This window comes from Coenobita brevimanus, chromosome 45 (assembly GCF_032717465.1).
Source record: "Coenobita brevimanus isolate Jiangsu-jjx chromosome 45, ASM3271746v2, whole genome shotgun sequence".
Lineage (NCBI taxonomy): Eukaryota > Metazoa > Arthropoda > Malacostraca > Decapoda > Coenobitidae > Coenobita > Coenobita brevimanus.
The window spans coordinates 29,375,201-29,396,543 of record NC_136998.1 but is presented as its reverse complement, the minus strand read 5'-3'; the positions used below and the strand labels follow the sequence as shown (position 1 = coordinate 29,396,543).

General features: G+C 43.3%; 1 non-coding gene across 1 annotated transcript; it reads right to left on the bottom strand.

Annotated features, from left to right (window-relative positions):
* Positions 1-19,946: 19,946 nt before the first annotated feature.
* Positions 19,947-20,065, bottom strand: LOC145398568 (5S ribosomal RNA). Its single transcript, XR_013897156.1, has one exon. It is a non-coding gene; the product is annotated as a 5S ribosomal RNA (ribosomal RNA).
* Between the last annotated feature and the right edge of the window lie 1,278 nt (positions 20,066-21,343).

Here is a 21,343-nt window from a genome sequence, read left to right as displayed (position 1 = left end):
TGTGTGTGTGTGTGTGTGTGTGTGTGTGTGTGTGTGTGTGTGTGTGTGTGTGTGTGTGTGTGTGTGTGTGTGTGTGTGTGTGTGTGTGTGTGTGTGTGTGTGTGTGTGTGTGTGTGTGTGTGTGTGTGTGTGTGTGTGTGTGTGTGTGTGTGTGTGTGTGTGTGTGTGTGTGTGTGTGTGTGTGTGTGTGTGTGTGTGTGTGTGTGTGTGTGTGTGTGTGTGTGTGTGTGTGTGTGTGTGTGTGTGTGTGTGTGTGTGTGTGTGTGTGTGTGTGTGTGTGTGTGTGTGTGTGTGTGTGTGTGTGTGTGTGTGTGTGTGTGTGTGTGTGTGTGTGTGTGTGTGTGTGTGTGTGTGTGTGTGTGTGTGTGTGTGTGTGTGTGTGTGTGTGTGTGTGTGTGTGTGTGTGTGTGTGTGTGTGTGTGTGTGTGTGTGTGTGTGTGTGTGTGTGTGTGGTCTATATTCTTGCTAGCTTCAGTCGATTTCATTCAATATGTGATAATTTTTCTAACCAGGGACTAGATTATTATTTACATTAATCCATTCATTAATATCTATCCCTTCTCACTTAGTAGAAAATCCTCTGGAGATAGCAAGAATAACGTGAAAAACTTAGCTAATTTACATTTTTCTTGACACAGGCACTTGCTCTCCTGGTGACGTGGCCTTGTGATGTGTCCTGGCGATGTGTCCTGACGATATATCCTGGTGATGTGTCCTGGTGAAGTGTCCTGGTGACGTCGCCTGATGATTTGTCCAGGGGCTATGGTGCAGTGGTTAGCACATCCAGCTCGCGACTACATGAACTTGAGGTCGAGTTTTGGTCCCGTCACACTGGGGGACTCCTCTTGTTCCCCCCAGTCCCTGTTGACCCAGCAGAACCTACTGGGGACCTGGATGGAACATCGTCTGCTGCCGGTCCTATGCTAGGGGAAGACTGGCACTCAGCAGAAACTGACTGTATACCTCCTTGACTGAAATAAATCATAATTAAATTAGTTGATTTTAAATTTATCTATCTACCTTCTATCCAGTTGTTAGTCTATCTAATCTTGCCACCACCAGACGATATTATTCAGCTGAACACAGATAAGCAATTAGTCAAATCTCCATTAATCCCTTCAGACAAGACGTCTTCCCGATGCTGAATAAAATCGTCTGAAGGTGGCAAGAATAAAATAAATGTCATCGCCCTGATGGGGTTAAAGTAAATGCTGCAGGGAAAATGAATCAATGCAATGGAAGGAAATGAATAAAAATGATGACTGTAACATTGTAACGATAATTATAAATAAAAGAACATGGTAAAATAGTTGCAGCAAAAATAAAATACGATAAAATGGAGAAATGCAAGGCAATACCAAACTCCTATAGATGGCGATGGTGAGGCTATGGTGAAGGAAATGTGACTAAAGACGCTGGCCTCTGAATGGTTGAGATCTCTAGTTTTTGTATGACATCAGTGACAGCATGTGACGTCATCAGTGACGTCATCACAGGTAGTAAATGGTACATTTACAATGCAACCTTCCTAATCTAGATAAAATCGTCTGGCGGTAGCAAGAATTAAGTATAAATCACCTCGCAAAGGCCTCACAAGCGCCATCTAGCCGGAGTTTTTGTAATTACTGCTACCTGTATCGCTAATTCGTTAATTTCTAAGGTATAATGTAGTAAAATACTTGAAAAACAAAATATTAATGATAAAAACACGTAAAAAACTTCAAAAAAACAACCTGAGATAGTAGACTGCGAGGCTCAGCGAGACACGCACATGCTCCCCGCGGAATCTCCCTTAATTTTGCCTTATTTACCTTTTTTTTTTTTTTTTTTTACCTATTTTTACCTATTTTTGACCTCTGCTAAATGCGTTCTAGCCTCATACACGTGGAAAAAGCACACAAAAGCTGATTTATTAACGCTGGTTTATCAGGGGCTTAAAAACAACAACTAACATCTACAACACTCTCAAGTTAATATATCAGAGCAAAAAAAAAAAAAAAAAAAAACACATGAAAAGCTCTTTATAGCAAAAAATAACACAGAAATTCAGTGACAAAATTCGCACAAAATGGCGAAGTGGCATTCGGGTGACCGAGATTATAAAAGGTCGAAAGCTGCCACTTTTCTACTCTTTTGCAGGCTGGAATCAAGGAGTTGAGAGGTAAGGGGAAAGTTCTGGTCATATCTCATTGCTTGTAATTTGTTAATGGACTTTTTAAAAGAAAATTATTCAGTACGTGACATAGTTTCTAAGTTACCGAATATTGTGGACGGCGTGAACTAGCTTTTTCCACAATACGTGCGTTTTGGCTTTATAGTGGACAAATGTGGAAAGCCGGCAGGTTTTCTAGCATATGGAAGCCGGCTGGTCTTTTGATGAATAAACCGGCTTTTTTTTTTTTTTTTCGTCAACCAAGTTAATTATTGCACATGTTTATTCGCTAAAAACGTTATGGAGGTACACTAGGCGAGATTTAAATGCGGCAACTGTGATGAATTTCGAAACATATGGTTCCTTGACCTATGGCGGCACTGCAAATTATCTACATCACACCGGAAACCTTAATAATCCATATAAAGCTGCATTATTTGAACTGTAGAAATATAAATCAAGGCACTAAATATACTTTTAATTGCAACATCTCCCTGTACCAAGACTTTAAACCCTTCACTCCAATGATGTACTTTATTCTTGCTGCCTAGACAATTTTATTCAAGCTAGGAAGGCTCTGTAGCAGCAACAGGATTAAATAAGGTTATATTATTACCCTAAAGATGAAAGTCTGCCGTAAGGTGAAGAAAATTGTTTGTAGGTTGCAAGAATAAGCCGACAGGTAGAAATCTAGTAATGCTAAGGTTAGGAGTTACTTATCTTGCTTTAAACCCTTTATCTAGACCCAGATTTTATTCATACAACTTCCAGATTACATTCAGCCTGGGAAATTGAGATTAGTCCCCCTGAACAAGGTAAGTGTTCCATCGTACTTTGTTCCTGCCAGCGCCAGATGATTTTCACGTCCTAGGAGCCTGAAGGTTAATTCTGGTACCAATTACCCCTTTCATGGTCAAGACAACGCAGATACTCTATTCCAGTTAGCGTCAGACGATTCTGAGCCATAGGAACCTGAGTGTTCATATAGTATCAGATTAACCTTCTCATGGTCAGGATGCTTCACAATACTATATTTCAGTTAACGCCAGACGTGTTGATCCAGATAAGTAATTGGAGTCTGAGTATTATTTCTGCAAGTAGGCGAGGTTTTAAGAATTTTTAAGTAGCAAAGTCTGTCTATTTTAATTTTAAAATGTATCTTAATTGACATGAGGTGAAGTATGAGTAGGAGGGGCAGCCTGATGGCGTTGCGTAGGGTGACAGGGAGAACTATGTTCATCCTTCCAGGATTTAGAAGTCTGCTACATGTAGTTCCCATACAACGACACAGTTCAGTAAAACTGTGTATTTGTACAGTACAATATATTCGTGCTAATTCCAGATTTCATCGTAGTGAAGGGGTTATGCAGATGTTACTATACTCGTATATACTCTTTTTCACTTTAATTTGGCCTAAAAGTAGCATCTCCCAATCTTCAGTACTCAACTGTAACATAATTATTAACAGACTACTCGTATGATGCTAGTCATGAAATGCTGTGGAAGTGATGCAAAGCAGTAGCATTATCTTACTGTGCTACTGAACTATGTGAAATAAGCTGCAAAAGAATGAAAATAATTTTACCAATCTGAGTACAGAAGCCTAAGTTTGTCACAACTTCCCCTCATAACTAGAATAACTAATTTTTTCAATATAACAAACCAATTATATTTAGGCGAATGAATGGCAGCAGCCTGAGTTAATGCAGATTGCCCAACCACATCACTGTTGAGGGTTTCCCCAGAGTTAAATTAGATGTAGTCTTCAAGAAAATAAACTTAGTGTGGAAACGGTAAGGCTCTTGGTTCCTTCAGATGAAAAAAACAGTCTGACGTCAGCTGAATCGTTGTTCAAACCCCGAGAGGGTTGATCGTACAAGTCTTTAAGTGACGGATGTTCACGTAAAAGCACGTATGGATAAGCTAGAAAATATCGCTAACAAATAACTACTAACGCGGTAATGAACTAAAGGGCATCATACAGTATCTATTCTTTGTGGTGTTATTGTTTCGCGCGGAATCTGCAGTTAGTTAAGTATATTGTTTTATAAATGTCCTACCCTAGTATGAAGCAATATTACCTACTTCAGTTGTACAACTTGTCAATGAAATGCCTGTCTTCCTTCCAGATTACGAAATGTTCCTGAGAGATACTGGCCTATACTGTTCGGGAGATGCTGGGCTATGCTGTTACTGGGAGATGCTGGGCTATGCTGTTACTTGGAGATGCTGGGCTATGCTGTTACTGGGAGATGCTGGCCTAGACTGTTGCTGGGAGATGCTGGCCTAGACTGACACTGAGATGCTTGCCTATACTGTTCCTGAGAGATGCTTGCCTATACTGTTCCTGAGAGATGCTGGCCTATACTGTTCCTGAGAGATGCTGGCCTATACTGTTCCTGAGAGATGCTGGCCTATACTGTTCCTGAGAGATGCTGGCCTATACTGTTCCTGAGAGATGCTGGCCTATACTGTTCCTGAGAGATGCTGGCCTATACTGTTCCTGAGAGATGCTGGCCTATACTGTTCCTGAGAGATGCTGGCCTATACTGTTCCTGAGAGATGCTGGCCTATACTGTTCCTGAGAGATGCTGGCCTATACTGTTCCTGAGATGCTGGTTTACGCACCTTGAGTAACTAAGGTATAAGTATTAAGTTCTGTTTGGAATAATATTTTCAAGTACCAACATCTCCTTATTTATATCTTGTGTAATTTTTGTGATGATTGCTAAGTAATGTCAATTTCTTAATTATTTTTCACTTGTTTTTCTGCCTAAACGCATATACTTAAGCAATGAAATAAAGTATACTGTTAATTTTGGGGCTACAAGCACCTTATACGATTGCATTCAGAATTCATCATAACTGATTTTTATTCTATAACTCTTGATTTTCTGTAATTTGTGCATTAATACCCAGTTTTTCCCCAAAATTGTTTTTGTTGTAAAGTCTTGGTACTTGAGTTAGAAAGTAGGCTGTGAGGCGAGGGAGGGTTGGGTTGAGGGAGGGTTGGGTTGAGGGAGGGTTGGGTTGAGGGAGGGTTGGGTTGAGGGAGGGTTGGGTTGAGGGAGGGTTGGGTTGAGGGAGGGTTGGGTTGAGGGAGGGTTGGGTTGAGGGAGGGTTGGGTTGAGGGAGGGTTGGGTTGAGGGAGGGTTGTGTTGAGGTAGGGTTGGGTTGAGGGAGGGTTGGGTTGAGGGAGGGTTGGGTTGAGGGAGGGTTGGGTTGAGGGAGGGTTGGGTTGAGGGAGGGTTGGGTTGAGGGAGGGTTGGGTTGAGGGAGGGTTGGGTTGAGGGAGGGTTGGGTTGAGGGAGGGTTGGGTTGAGGGAGGATTGGGTTTGGCGAGGCAGGTAGCTTAGACAGGTACAGGTGTAAGACAAAGGTACAGGTGTAAGACAGAAAGGTACAGCTCAGCTTTGAAATTAGGCACTGTGGTCCTGGTCTAGGTGTTAGTGTTACTTAGTTCTATCTTAGCTTACTTGGAAGACAAGTGGGTTGGTTGGCAGGCAGTTGATGGGTAGGTGGATGGTTTGTTGGAAGGTTCTTAGTTGGTTGATTTGTTGGGTGAAATCCGGCCGGTGTCGCATCTGTTCCGCTTCTATGTTCTAGGCAGTATGTTGATGCAGCAGCAGCAGCAGCAGCAGCAGCAGCAGCAGATGCAGAAACAGCATCTGGGAGCAGAAACAGGTCAGCAAGTATTTGAACTGTGGATAAATGCGTGAGTGTTGTGAAGAGTGTGTAACAAGTGATACAGAAATTATCCTGCAGGCTGATGGGCCACAGAAGAGAAGAGGGACGGTGCGGACCCGGAGGGACGGACGGGGGGATCCGGTAAAGCTCATGTGACTGGATTGGTTGGGTGATGTATCGGCTGTTCTCTTCATGAAAATATTGAAATGTGATATCTTGCTCTGCAAGGTTCATCAGACATATCTTCACCCATACCCACTTTTTCCTACTAGTTATTGCATAATTTATTCATTTGACAAACCTCGAAAATCGGTAAATTCAGACAATCACAGCTGGTCAGATGATACATCACTAGCCAATAAAGGTTTTATCCATACTGACAGAATTATGAAGTTTTGATGCCTAAGGAACACTTGCTGATACTTTGAATGACACTGAGCAGTACAGTCTGGGATAAAATATCGCCTAATATTTTCACCTTGTGAGTTTCCTCTGCTTGGTAATATTCCTAAGCTCAGTGAGGCTTGGTATACTTATCACGGCATACACAGTTAGAGAATAGTGAGACATGACCTAAATATGAAACAGACGCAGTGGAATATTAGGCTAACTTGTCCTGGACTGTACACAACCTGACAAGGTGCAGGAAATTTAATAGCCTTTCTAAGCAGAGAGAGGACGAGGGAGAGAGAGAGAGGACGAGGAAGATAAGGAGGGCAGAGTGGAAGAACATATAAGCCAGACGAAACCCTGAAGTGGAAAACTCCATTTATATAGGTATGGTTGGTAAACTTGACCATCTTTTTTTTCGTGCCACCGAATGAATATATCGAAATAACTTGAATAATATTTCGTGGTTCATTTTACCTTTGCCTCTTTTACTGCTATCAATACGTAACCTACTGTGCTCGAGGACGAAATTTTTATCTTTGGGGGCTTCCTTACTTAGGCATTAGATAAGTGATCATTAATTAACTTGTTTTTTCGTAACGAGTAAAACCGTATGATGTATCAAAAATGAAGTGGAGAAGGTTGTCGTTGCGAAGGGGTTAAATATTAAGATTTTGCTCAACTAAGGGGGTTGTAAGCTGTGTGCAAGTGGAAGAAGTGGAGGGGAAGAGAAGAGAATGAGATAGGAGGAATGGGTGGAGAAAGGGGGAGAGGTGGAGGGGAAACGGGGGATGTCCAGGAATGGAGTGGAGAGGCATGAGGGAGGGAGGTGTACTCTGGGACTGCAGCCTGATGACAAATGAAACGGTGACACTTGTCTATGGCCACTCGTTAGAGTAACACATGTGGTCAGTAGTGACTTGTCTTTGTGTTTCAGGTCCTGCCAATTCAACGTCCCGCTCTGCCCTGATTCTGCATCGCCTCTACACCTGCCCTGCCCTTCGTGAAATCGGTGATGTACCCGTAGTATAACTTTTGAGGCCACTCCTAAACTGAATAAGTTTGGCGGAAACAAGAAAGAGAAGATCCTTGTCCTCGGAGGGATGCCCATAATAGCCCCGTTCATCTACCATAATCCCCCTTGTTCCCTTCAATCTAAAATCTTTTCATGTCATCCACCAGACTTTTTTCCCAAGTTCTGAGACATCTTGCAGTAAAGTACAATGAAGGGTGTTTTGTCACCTGTTTCGAAAAATCTGATCAAAATAACTGGAGATGTTACGAATCTAGTGAAATACGTCATCTTAGTGAAGATTGATGCACTGACTTATTCTTGCGACCGCCTGATGTTATTCAGCTTGGGAGATCCCTCGTTCCTAGTACAGAGTTATCCAAATAGTGATATTTTGCTTCTGCCACACTATTTTATTCAGCTTTAATGCCGTCCTAAAATTATTAGTCCACACAAATTCCTTCATGCTGGTAACGTGTACTATCGCCACACGATTTTACAAACTTTACTAGAAATAACTGACATGGGTATAACTGAAGCAAGATTGACACGAATTTGACTGGAGGAATGATTGACTGTGGAGGAATGATTGACTGTGGGGGAATGATTGACTGTGGGGGAATGATTGACTGTGGAGGAATGATTGACTGTGGAGGAATGATTGACTGTGGAGGAATGATTGACTGTGGAGGAATGATTGACTGTGGAGGAATGATTGACTGTGGAGGAATGATTGACTGTGGAGGAATGATTGACTGTGGAGGAATGATTGACTGTGGAGGAATGATTGACTGTGGAGGAATGATTGACTGTGGAGGAATGATTGACTGTGGAGGAATGATTGACTGTGGAGGAATGATTGACTGTGGAGGAATGATTGACTGTGGAGGAATGATTGACTGTGGAGGAATGATTGACTGTGGAGGAATGATTGACTGTGGAGGAATGATTGGGTATGGAGGAATGATGATGATTGGCATTGGTGGAATGGTGATTGACACTGGTGGAATGGTGATTGACACTGGTGGAATGGTGATTGGCACTGGTGGAATGGTGATTGGCACTGGTGGAATGGTGATTGGCACTGGTGGAATGGTGATTGGCACTGGTGGAATGGTGATTGACACTGGTGGAGGAAAGATGATGATGATTGGTACTGGAGGGAATGATGGTGATGACTGGCACTGGTAGGAAAGATGATGATGATTGGCATTGGAGGAATGATTGGCACTGAAGGAATGATTGGCACAGGTGGAATGAGTGTCTCTTTATTCGACTCTAAATGGCTATGAACTGCTTTGATTTAATAACTGACGAAATGACTCTAAAACAAATGACAATTAACTGACATCAAAAAGTTGCGAATCGGATAACCTAACACTGATTTTTCTGAATTAAGACTCTGAATTAACTGAAACCGAATACTGAACTCCTTATAACAACATTAACAGGAATTCTGAGGGATTAAATTGCTTGTGGTATTCAAGCTGCATTTGGGATTCACTTAGTTTGGGATTAAATTTCGTTTGGGGTAAACTTAAGCATTTTGCTTGCCTTCAAATGCCTTGCTTGCCTACCTGGAGTATTGCCTATTTGCTTGCCTGCTTGCCTACCTTGCCTGCTTTCCCGCCAGCTTGACCGTCTCTTCACCCCCTCACCCCCCGCCTACCTACCTGTCTGCCAGCTTGCTCATAGAACTCTGCCTGCCTGCTCATTGAACACTGCTTGCCTGCCTGCCTGCTCACTGAACACTGCCTGCCTGCCTGATGCTGCCTGCCTGCCTGCCTGATGCTGCTGCCTGCCTGCCTGCCTGATGCTGCCTGCCTGCCTGCCTGATGCTGCCTGCCCGATGCTGCCTGCCTGCCTGCCTGATGCTGCCTGCCTGATGCTGCCTGCCTGCCTGCCTGCCTGATGCTGCCTGCCTGCCTGCCTGCCTGATGCTGCCTGCCTGCCTGCCTGCCTGATGCTGCCTGCCTGCCTGCCTGCCTGCCTGCCTGATGTTGCCTGCCTGCCTGCCTTCCTGCCTGATGCTGCCTGCCTGCCTGCCTGCCTGCCTGCCTGCCTGATGCTGCCTGCCTGATGCTGCCTGCCTGATGCTGCCTGCCTGATGCTGCCTGCCTGGCTGCCTGCCTGCCTGCCTGCCTGCCTGCCTGCCTGCCTGCCTGCCTGATGCTGCCTGCCTGCCTGCCTGCCTGATGCTGCCTGCCTGCCTGATGCTGCCTGCCTGCCTGCCTGCCTGATGCTGCCTGCCTGCCTGCCTGATGCTGCCTGCCTGCCTGCCTGATGCTGCCTGCCTGCCTGCCTGCCTGCCTGCCTGCCTGCCTGCCTGCCTGATGCTGCCTGCCTGCCTGATGCTGCCTGATGCTGCCTGATGCTGCCTGATGCTGCCTGATGCTGCCTGCCTGCCTGCCTGCCTGCCTGCCTGCCTGCCTGCCTGCCTGCCTGATGCTGCCTGCCTGCCTGCCTGCCTGCCTGATGCTGCCTGCCTGCCTGCCTGCCTGCCTGATGCTGCCTGCCTGCCTGCCTGCCTGCCTGATGCTGCCTGCCTGCCTGCCTGCCTGCCTGATGCTGCCTGCCTGCCTGCCTGCCTGCCTGATGCTGCCTGCCTGATGCTGGCTGCCTGCCTGCCTGCCTGCCTGCCTGATGCTGCCTGCCTGCCTGCCTGCCTGATGCTGCCTGCCTGCCTGCCTGCCTGATGCTGCCTGCCTGCCTGCCTGCCTGATGCTGCCTGCCTGCCTGCCTGCCTGATGCTGCCTGCCTGCCTGCCTGCCTGATGCTGCCTGCCTGCCTGCCTGCCTGATGCTGCCTGCCTGCCTGCCTGCCTGATGCTGCCTGCCTGCCTGCCTGATGCTGCCTGCCTGCCTGCCTGATGCTGCCTGCCTGCCTGATGCTGCCTGCCTGCTCACTGAACTCTGCCTGCCTGCCTGTCTGTCTGCATGCTTACACATAGAAAATAAAAAGCATTTTTAACAAAAATTTGTCCTAATGTTTTCCTCAGCATGGCGGGGTATGAAGGGAAGGACTAATTTTTTCCTCAACATGGCGTGCCCAGTTGTTGATGAGCAGGAACAAAAAAATTAGATATTTTAATTACCGATAGTATAGAACTCCCGCGTTAGGAAACAATCACTAAAGCATATGTACGGAAACTGAGGTACCTATGGAGCAAGAGTACATATTAAGCGACTTTAACTGGAATTAAACACGAGAGAGACTTCCTTAGTGACGGAAAGAGTTTAAGAATACGAGTGTTTAGTTTTGTTAAAGTTCCTGTGGGTTTCGTTAAAGGTTATGAGTTTCATTGGGGGGTTTCGCAGAGGGACCATGGGGGGGCTTTCGCAGAGGGACCATGGGGGGGCTTTCGCAGAAGGACCATGGGGGGTTTCGTTGAGGGACCATGGGGGGGGGTTTCGTTGAGGGACCATGGGGGGGGGTTTCGTTGAGGGACCATGGGGGGGGTTTCGTTGAGGGACCATGGGGGGGGTTTCGTTGAGGGACCATGGGGGGGTTTCGCAGAGGGACCATCGGGGGGTTTCGCAGAGGGACCATGGGAGGGGGGTTTGTTGAGGGACCATGGGGGGGGTTTCGTTGAGGGACCGGGGGGGGGTTTCGTTGAGGGACCATGGGGGGTTTCGTTGAGGGACCATGGGGGGGTTTCGTTGAGGGACCATGGGGGGGTTTCGTTGAGGGACCATGGGGGGTTTCGTAGAAAATATGGGGGGTTTGAAGAGAGAACCACTGGGGGGTTTCGTAGAGGGACTATGGCGGGGTTTCACAGAGGGACCATAGGGGGTTTCACAGAGGGACCATAGGGGGTTTCACAGAGGGACCATAGGGGGTTTCGTAGAGGGACCACTGGGGGGTTTCGTAGAGGGACCACTGAGGGGTTTCACAGAGGGATTAATCGGTTTACTTATTGAGGGTCCCTGGTATTGTGATGGGACCCCGGTCTCTTAATTTCTTAAAGCACTTGGGTACTACGTAGAGGGTTGCTGTATTTTGTGGGGGGTTGCTGTATTTTGTGGAGGGTTGCTGTATTTTGTGGAGGGTTGCTGTATTTTGTGGAGGGTTAGTCTTTTGTGGAGGGTTAGTCTTTTGTGGAGGGTTAGTCTTTTGTGGAGGGTTAATCTTTTGTGGAGGGTTAGTCTTTTGTGGAGGGTTAGTCTTTTGTGGGGGGCTGCTCTGTTTTGTGGGGGGCTGCTGTGTTTTGTGGGGGTTACTGTATTTTGTGGGGGTTACTGTATTTTGTGGGGATTACTGTATTTTGTGGAAGTTTACTGTATTTTGTGGAGGTTTACTGTATTTTGTGGGGGTTACTGTATTTTGTGGGGGTTACTGTATTTGTGGGGGGTTGCTGTGTTTTGTGGAGGGTTGCTGTATTTCGTAAAAGGTTACAAAATTTCGTAGTATGCTATATTTTTCATGTACTGTAGTTCTTAGTGCACTTGTGAAGGTTTTGTGCATTTTGTAGTGCAGCACTTTGTAGGGGGATACAGTATTTCAGAGGTTTTGTTTGAAGCTTGTGTGGGTTTCATAAATGGTTCTGGATGTTTCGTAAGGGGGGTGGGGTTCATGGACATTGTTGGTTTGGAATTAAACTGAAATATTTGTAAAAGTGGCATACTAGTGCTACCTTTCATTGAATTAGTTTTTAAACTACCACAACACCTAGCCTCCTCAATGTTATAATAAGACTAGGCAATATCATTATCCACGGTTTATTCCAAAGGATTAAACTAACCACTCTACTGTGCACTGAAAATCTGAAACTTTTACTAGCAATCTACTTTGTATTTTAAAACATGAATTTTGTTTACCTTCCTTAAAATTATCGATGATCCTGGCTGCTGTATTTCTTCCGTAAGTGATGTGAAGAGTGGCGCTGCAGACGGTTCATGCCAGGAGGGACGGATGCTGAAAGTGTTCATTCCAGGAACTAACTGGTTCTAGAGAAAGAATGCCACGGTTGTTCATCCAGCGAGTCTTCATTGGCTGCTCCTCCAACATTCTGAAAATAAATGTAAACAGTAGCATCCGTTTATCCACTAACCAGTTAGTGAAAGCTCTCAGAAGTATAAAACTGAGTTGTCCTGATCATCAATTACGACTCTTATATCCGTTTAGTCATCGAAACTTTTGTAACCATCTTTTCAACATAAGGGACGAAGCAAGGTTACTCCTGACTAAAATCTGGTGTTCCTTAAAAATCACTTTACGATATTACAGTAGGCCTATTATATTGCAACTAGATTCCATTCAGTATACAAGTAGATGGGAGAGAGATTTTTTCAGAACTGTAAAAACGTTTACGTAAAAAGCTCCTGTATATAAACTATGTAAAAAGCTCTTGTATATAGACTTGAAAATGCGTGATGCTTGCGTATGTCAAGGGTTTGTTAGATTCCCTGATCGTTTACCTTACATTTTGTTGCAGAGTACGTTTGCAGCTTTTTTTTTTTTTTTTTTTTTTTTTAAATGCTGAATTTTTGAATAACTTTTCTATCCGGCTTGAAGTCAAAATTGTCATTTTAGATTAAATTCTTTTATACGTAGGGATAAAATGGTAACTTGGTAAACGGATTGCTATTTGACGTAAATGTAATAACCGTGAAGGCTTAAATAACGTGCATGGGTAGATGGACTTTCACTACGTACTGATAGATTTTCTACTCTGCTGTTCCTGATTTTAGATCCTATCCACTCCATTTGTACTGAGTTATGATCACGATTGAAACGGATAATCGAATAGAGAACAAAGTGCTTACCACCAGCTTTTATTACTGTGCAGCACTAATCAGTTTTCCAGTACATCTGATTGGAAGAGATTTGTAACTTAGCCTCAGAAAATTGGTCCTTTAATCTTTCGGAACTTCACTTTAATGGCATATTTAAAAAGAATACAAAATACTGCTTACAAATTAGAACGTATGTTTCGTCTGTCAAAATGAAAGGAAAATAATGCTCGACCAAAGACAGTATACTACAGTAGGGTTTCAGTATCGTAGTCGATATTAATGAGAATTGATCAGTACTCGTAAGCTGCACTTATGGGTTAACCCATTGTGCTTGTTCAAAACTTGATAAAGAAGGGAACCCTCGGGTAGGGACCTATGAGATTCGCGACCATGAGCCGATAGGCGGAGGGCAGTACACTTAGCACCCTTCCAGCAAACTCCCTTGCACAAGAACTCTGGGCACTAATGGGTTAATACAGTATACCACAACTGTGCAATTAGTTTCTGCAATTATTTAAAAAAAAACAACAACATTCATCCCCCATATTCCCAGGCTCCAAGGACCTAGAGCTGACAAAAAAAAAAAAAAATCATAAATGGAGTGAACAAGATCTAGAAATGGAAGAAATGAGACCAAACTAATTAATATACGGTAGATCTTCGAGTGACTCTAGAAAAATAGCAAGTTAGGCAAAGCTAATACTGCAGTTTAAAATGTTCGAAATAATAATGCCAAACTATAGTGTGAAGATAGTAGTATCTCTGAAAAAACCGTATGCAATACATAAATACTTAAATACTTAACTACCAGCATTACAGTGGTGCATAAGGAATTTTAATGTTCATGTGCCGAATCAGTTTTATATACAATAAACTATGGTAATGGACTCACTATTTCCTTAACCTTTAATATGCTGTATTTCCTTCGCCTTTAATATGCTATATTTGCTCCATCTGCAATATGGTGTATACAAGTTCTAAATATATTCAGCACTATGAAAGTGCACCAAGAGCACTGGTAAGTGTCAGTGCTCTCAAGGCAATGTAAATCTGTTTCATAGTCCTCTCACGGTACTTGGTATACAAGAGCCTTGAGAGCACTAAGAAACAGATTTACAGTGCCTTGAGGGCAAGTTAACCAAGTGCCTTGAACACTATGTTTATGGTATGGTGTGGTGTGGTGTGTGATGCTGTCTGTGGTGTGATGTGGTTTGGCGTGGTGTAGGGCGTGGCTTAGTGTGTGGGGCCGTGGCGTGGTATGGTGTGGCGTGGCGTCATGTGGTGTGATAAGTGGTGTGGTGTGGATTGGTGTGGTGTGACGTGTTGTGGTATGACGTGGTTTGGTGTAGCAATGAGTTGTGGTATGACGTCGTGTAATGTGCTATTGTGTAGCAATGAGGTGTGGTGTGACAATTTGGTGTGATGTGGCGTTGTGGTGTGGCGTGTTATGTTATGGCGTGGCAATGAGGTGTGGTGTGGTGTAGTGTAGTGTACCGCAGAGAGGTGTGGCAACGTGATATGGTGTATGGTGTAGTGGTGTGGTAGTGTAGTGTAATGTGTAGTGTGGAAATGTGCTATGGAGTATGGCGTAGTGGTGTGATGTGATGTGATGTGGTTTGGCAGATGTGGTGTGTTGTGTGGATTGGTGTGGTATGGTGGCAATATTACGGGGAGTGGTGTGATGTGGTCTCGTGTGGTGTTGTATGGTGCAATGTTGTATGATGTAGGAATGTGTGGTGTGCAGTATTGCGTGATATGGTGTGGAGTGGCGTAATGTAGTGTGGTGTGGCAATGTGTGGTGCGATGTGGTGTGGTGTGGGAATGTGGTGTGGCGTGATGTAGTGCAGTGCAGTGCAGTGTAGTGTAGTGTGGTTTCTGGATGGTGTCGTGTGGATTTGTGTGATATGATGTGGCCTTGCGTGGTGTGGTGTAGTGTTGCATAGTGTGATGCAGTATGATGTAGGGTTGCGTGGTGTGTAGGATTGCGTATTTTGTTGTATTGTGGTTTGGTGCGGTATAGTGAGGTGTATCTTGGTGTGCCGTGATGCTGTGTAGTGTGGTGCTGTGTAATGTTGTGTGGTGCTGTGTGGTGTGGTGCAGGCATTCAGCGTGGTGTGGCAGTGTGGTGTGAAATGATGATGTGTAATGTGGTGTGGTGTAACGTGGTGTGGTGCGGTGTGATATGGCGTGGTGTGACGCTGCGTGCAGTAGTGTAAGCGTAGTTAGTACGTGTTGTGTGGCGTGGAGTGATGCGTCGCTGCGTGATGGGGTCGTGTGGAATGGTGTGGAGTGGCATATGCTGTGGTATGGTAACACTGTGATGGGTTGTGGTGTAGGAATGTGGTGTGGTGTAGGAATGTGGTGTGGTGTGGTAAGGTGTGGTGTGATGTGGTGTGGTAAGGTGTGGTGTGATGTGGTGTGGTAAGGTGTGATGTGATGTGATGTGGTGTGGTGTGGTGTGGTGTAGTGAGTGTAGTATATCGTAGCATAATATAGTGTGGTGTGAGTGTGATGCAGTGCGGTGTGAAGTGGTGTGGTGTGATGCGGTATGGCAATGTGGTGTGGTGTGATGCGGTATGGCAATGTGGTGTGGTGTGGTAGTGGGTTGTATGGTAGTGTGTAGTGTGTTGTGATGTGTCATGCTGTGTATAGCACTGTGATGTGATATGGTGCAGCGTGGTGCAGGCATTGTGGTGCGGTGTGGTATGGAGTGCTATGGTGTGGCTATGTTGTTTGTTGTGGTGTTGGAATGTGGTGCTGTGGGATTGGGTAAAGTGGATGTGTTTGGTATGGTGTGGTGTGGGGTGATGTGGTGTCTGTTGGTGTGTTGTTGTGTTTGGTAGTGAAGTTTGGTGTGGCGCGGTGTGATGTGTGGCAATTTGGTATGGTGGTATTAAAAAAAAAAAAAAAAAAAAAAAAAAAAAAAAAAAAAAGCGAACGGCACAATTAAACAGATGACATTCATTTCCGGAATCAAATGCTTAAATTATAACGTCTACAAAACTACAGCACACTATCAAGCCGACACTTTAACATCTCTATGATAACAGCCATTCTAAACTACATTATATCCTAGTCTAAAGCATCAACGAAGACAAACACTGCAAAGAAATAATATCGGTACAAAGAAAGCTACACCCTCTACGTAACGCTAAGAAAGCCAGCTATTTGTGTCCTAGCATGAAATATAAATATAAGCTAGGCCCTCTACGTAACGCTAAGAAAGCCAGCAATTTCTGTCCTAGCATGAAATATGAAAATACCTTAATAGAAATAAAATAGGAATAATATCACCCTGCACTCCAACGGCGTGTCACCCCCTCCCCAGGTCTCTCGGGCAAATGGGATGATCGGGCGGTTTCAGGGGTTCAGAGGATTCGAAGCATAGATGTGCGCTTTATTGTTAGGGGCTCGAATAGCTGGTATTTACTCATTTTTGTTTCTTGTTATCTTTAGAGTGTTTAATGTAAATAAGGACAGATATTTCCAATAAGTTGTTTTAGATACACCCTTCAGTAACAATCACAGTGCAAGAGGTCTTCCCTATAATGAATAAAAACGTCTGGATGATGAACTCTTAAATATTGAAATCGAGCCGCCATGATTATAAGTCTGTCGTTTCTCTATTTTTTTTTTTTTCTCCGTTTAACACCAGAAGATTTGGGGAGAGTCATAGGAGCCTGGCTGTATTAATATCTTCACGATTAACCTTCTCATGGTAGGAACTAGTATTATATTCCAGCTGACAACAGGGTTTCACAGGATTAGAAGTGGGGTGATGAACTCGAGGGAAGGTTGGAACAGCCTATTTTAACTGAACAGCACTGGCTTGTTTCTCTACTTTCTTCAGGTGATTTTATAAATATTAGGAGAGAGATATTTCGACTGGCGAAATTATATACAGCAATCATTAACCCCTCCAGTATGAGATCTTCCTAGGTTTCATAAAATCATCTGAAACAGTGTTGCTCAAAATGTTATAACAGCAATTGCACTTCCGCGCATGTTCTTCATTTCACAAGTCACGAAGACTAATGTTATGTTTGTGCGGGTGATTTCAATAATGAAAATGTAGTATGGATTATTTTTTACGTAGGTTATCTTTGTGTACTGTACTTACTATGTAAATTATCAGAGAGTACTTAGGTACTTTCTTAGTATAGTACTGTACGTAAGTACTTTCCTACTTACGTGCATACAAACCTACATACATACGTTTATCAAGTATCAATAAACAAAAATACGTATTTACTAAGATGCTTATATACAAAAATGTACGCACGCATTTACGAATGAATGTACTTTTGTCCGTAGTTGTGTACGTACTTACAATCTGACGTGCATGTGTACCTACATATGGACGTGCGTGCGTGCTAAAAAACGTAAGCACGTACGTGTACGTACGCACGCCGTATGTATATGGTTACGTACCGATGTGCAGTTGCGTGCAAACTTAAGTCGTACCTACGTACAGATGCATGTGCTTATGTACGTGCATACATACATACATATTTAACGGACGCACATGCGAATGTATACATACATACTTGCGTACATAGGTATTTACGTATATACTTGTGTACGTGTGCACCTACATATGTATCATGCATAAACACTTACGTACTGTACATACTTAATATGGGTACATATTGTATGCATGTAAATGTTCAGGTACCTACTCATACATACTCAAATGCGAACTTACCGTAGGTGCGTCCTACCAATGAACTTAATTATGCATTATGTGCATGTTTTCGCACGAACTTAAGTACATGTGCATTTACACCCGAGCACTAATGTACATACTTGCCTACATGTGTAAGTAGCCTACGTATTTGCATATGTTCGTTTATACTTAAGGATGTATGCATGCATCTACATCCACCATTCATTCCTACACTGCCCCATGGGAAGCATAGGAGCCCAGGGCTAGGGAAGTTGGTCCTGACATTTAAGATGAGTACCCAGCCTCACTCATCCCTGAGTGGCATTACGTGAACAATAAACCCCAACCACCCCTTGGATACAAACCTTCATGGGCTCAATCTGACTGGAGTTCCATAATTACCCAGCAAATCACCAGGTGCCAAAATTTGGTTATATGGTTACCACCCAGCATAGTTAATGGTTTCCTGGATTACATGAAACCATTTGCCTTGTCACTGAGTGCAGAGTCACCCACAGGCAGAAGGGAGAGGAAAGAATGAAGGAAAGGAAGACAGAAGAGGGAGTGTAAAGTTACCCACAGGCAGAAGGACAAGGAAAGAATGAAGGAAAGGAAGACAGAAGAGGGAGTGTAAAGTTACCCACAGGCAGAAGGACAAGGAAAGAATGAAGGAAAGAAAGAAGAGGGAGTGTAAAGTCACCCACAGGCAGAGGGATGAGGAAAGAATGAAGGAAAGGAAGACAGAAGAGGATGGAAGGAAAGAAGGATGGAGGAGAGGAAAGGGCCAACATCCAAGAGTGGGACTACATTGAGTTGATGGTGAGCGCCCCCACCTACCACAGTAGCTATATAATATATAAGCATGAATGGACTTAAATGCGTACATAAGTATATATTATGTACAGTACTTACATATGCACGTATACTGTTTACCGTAAATATTTAATTACCTTAATAAATATCTAAATGCATGCATAAGTCCTTAGGTACATTCCCCCTTACAAGCGCATGTACCGTACTTAAGTACATACAGTACTCACATAACTATGTACGTACAAGCAGCTGTTAGTGAATTCCTTATAGGTCAAACTTTACACTTTTCCATTGTTTTGTGGCAACAACTGAGGGTATTATAAATGCTCCTGTGGCATTTTTTTTTTTTTTTTCATACAGTAAAAAGAAAAAATCTGCATCTCCATGTAATTGCAGAAATGCGATGTGTAAGACATAATTAAACGGGTATTAATACCACTACTTCAATGAGATATATTTAACAGCCGATTTCTGTTGCCCTTTATTTTAAATGATCAGATATGCGGATGATTTTTTTTGCCTTAGCACGGATGCAGAAGTTAAAGCACTGCCGAGGGCAGGATCCACCCACAGCTAGGCAGGCAAGTTCATGCAGGTGACAGGTGAGATATGACATCACGTGAGATCCAGGTGCATACAAAATTGGCCAGAAGAAAGGAAGTTCGGTCCACTTTAGTGCTCAGCATATTTATACAGTATATCATCCAAAAGATGAGGATGATACTCTCTCCCTCTCTCTCTATAATTATCATCACCTGTACCTCCTTTCCCATCCTAGGGCAGAGTGAGGAGTAGCAACGTCCAGACAGCTTAAGTTTGCCCAGTTCAATGGGCCATGCTTCTATTCACTCATCATTCATGTCCACGGAATCCTGGCTCCATCAGATAAGTGAAATTTTTTTTTACCATATTCTGTAGCTTCACATACTGTATTCCAATCTGATAGTCAATCCGAACACTCACGTTAAAATGGGATGCCAAATCCCTAGTTATGCACTTCTCTGCACGAAATTCAAACAGCCAGCTCGGTCTCTTGTCAGTCCCTTAGCCTTGCCAACTTCCATACCTCACTTCCTCACACACTCATCCACCATATCCCTCCACCTTCTTTATGGCCAACCTCGCCCCCTCCCTCTTTCAAATTCACTCAGGTATACTTTTTCACCACTCTATTGTCATCCATTCTCTCCATATGACCATACCATCTCAGTACACTTTCTTTGATTCTGGCGTCCACGACTTCCTCACTCTGCATCTTTCACAAATCACATTATTCCGTATCCTATCCACACTTTGTACTCCACATACATTCCTCAGCAGTCCCATCACACACACACACACACACATATATATATATATATATATATATATTCATTCATTGCCAGACGCCATGTATCCCAAATGGGGTAGCCAAGGGCTTAGAGTTAATTGTTTTACAGGGAGGGGCACTAAGCCTCCACCAACCTCACTTGACACGTAGGGAGAACATTATGCCAACAGCATCTGGTGTTCCCAGGCGGTCACCCATCCAAGTACTAACCAGACCCAACGTTGCTTAACTTCGCTGATCGGGCGAGAAGTGGTGTACTCAACGTGGTATGGCCGTTACAATATATATATATATACAGTATATATATATATATATACATACAGTATATATATATATATATATATATATATATATATATATATGTGAAAGTTGTACATCATCATCTTTTCTGACGGGAGAGTATGATAATATCGCTACCAATTTTAAAGGTATTTAATACAATATACAATATTATAAAAACACTTTTAAGTTTCATTTCAATTAAGAAGTGGCATACAACAGCGATTTATTTTTGCTTTACAATGATATTTTATTTCATTAATGGAAAACAACGTAACCCCCAAAACATGATACAGTACAATATTCATTAGTTGGGAAGGAGGGACCGAGGAGTAAAGTCAAGTGTAAGGTTTTCCAATCTTTCATATAATGTACAGTATTTCATCACTTCCTGTTGTATACCATGGCCTATGTGTAATGATGCTACAGATGGTTTATTTCCAAATGAAAGAAAAGGGCAACTCACTGCTTAAATACAGTACTAAGACATGGTCGTATGAATTTCGATAAGCATTAGTTACGAGGTATGAATGAGTTTCCTTTGGTTACCAAAATTAAGCCTCCAGTCTCACTACAGATGGTCTTAAACTGATTTACAAGGGTTTGAGATCTTCGTCAAGTTTGTAAATGCACTATAGTACAGTGTACAGACAAAGTTCAGTGCTACAGTATAGCAAAAATGTTGTGTAATGTGTACTCATTTATTTGTGCTCACTCTGCCCTGTTTGTAAAAATAAGTACAAGCTGTCCTCATTATACATCAAAGACATTTTTTATTACTGTACACAGTACTGCAAATTTTTCCATATAACAAGTGCTGAAATTTGTGGGAACTAGCAAATCAGCATTATGGGTAAGAATGGAACTTTACAAGAAAAGTTTTCTGCAATGAACAGTGCTAGCAAAAATTAACATTCATAAAAGGCTTCTTATGACAAGGACTTACTGTACTTCCATTCATCATCATCTTACCCATAACTGCCCTATCGGGGGAATATTAGCCCAAGGCTATGATACTCAATCCAGGCATTCAGGGAAAAAGTGAACAGTTGCTCACCTGTGCAGCATAATGTGAGCAATAAAGCCCCAACCATCCCTCAGATTAAAACTCTTATGGGATGCACCTGTACAATTATGTTTATTTACCCATGAATTATGAATTAGTGCATGATGGTGATGCTCTGTTGATGTTATTCAAGGGAAAGTTTCAAGATGCTAACTGCTGCAAAACAATTCTATCAGGATTTTTCCAGGAAACTGTAGTACTACTGTAATTATG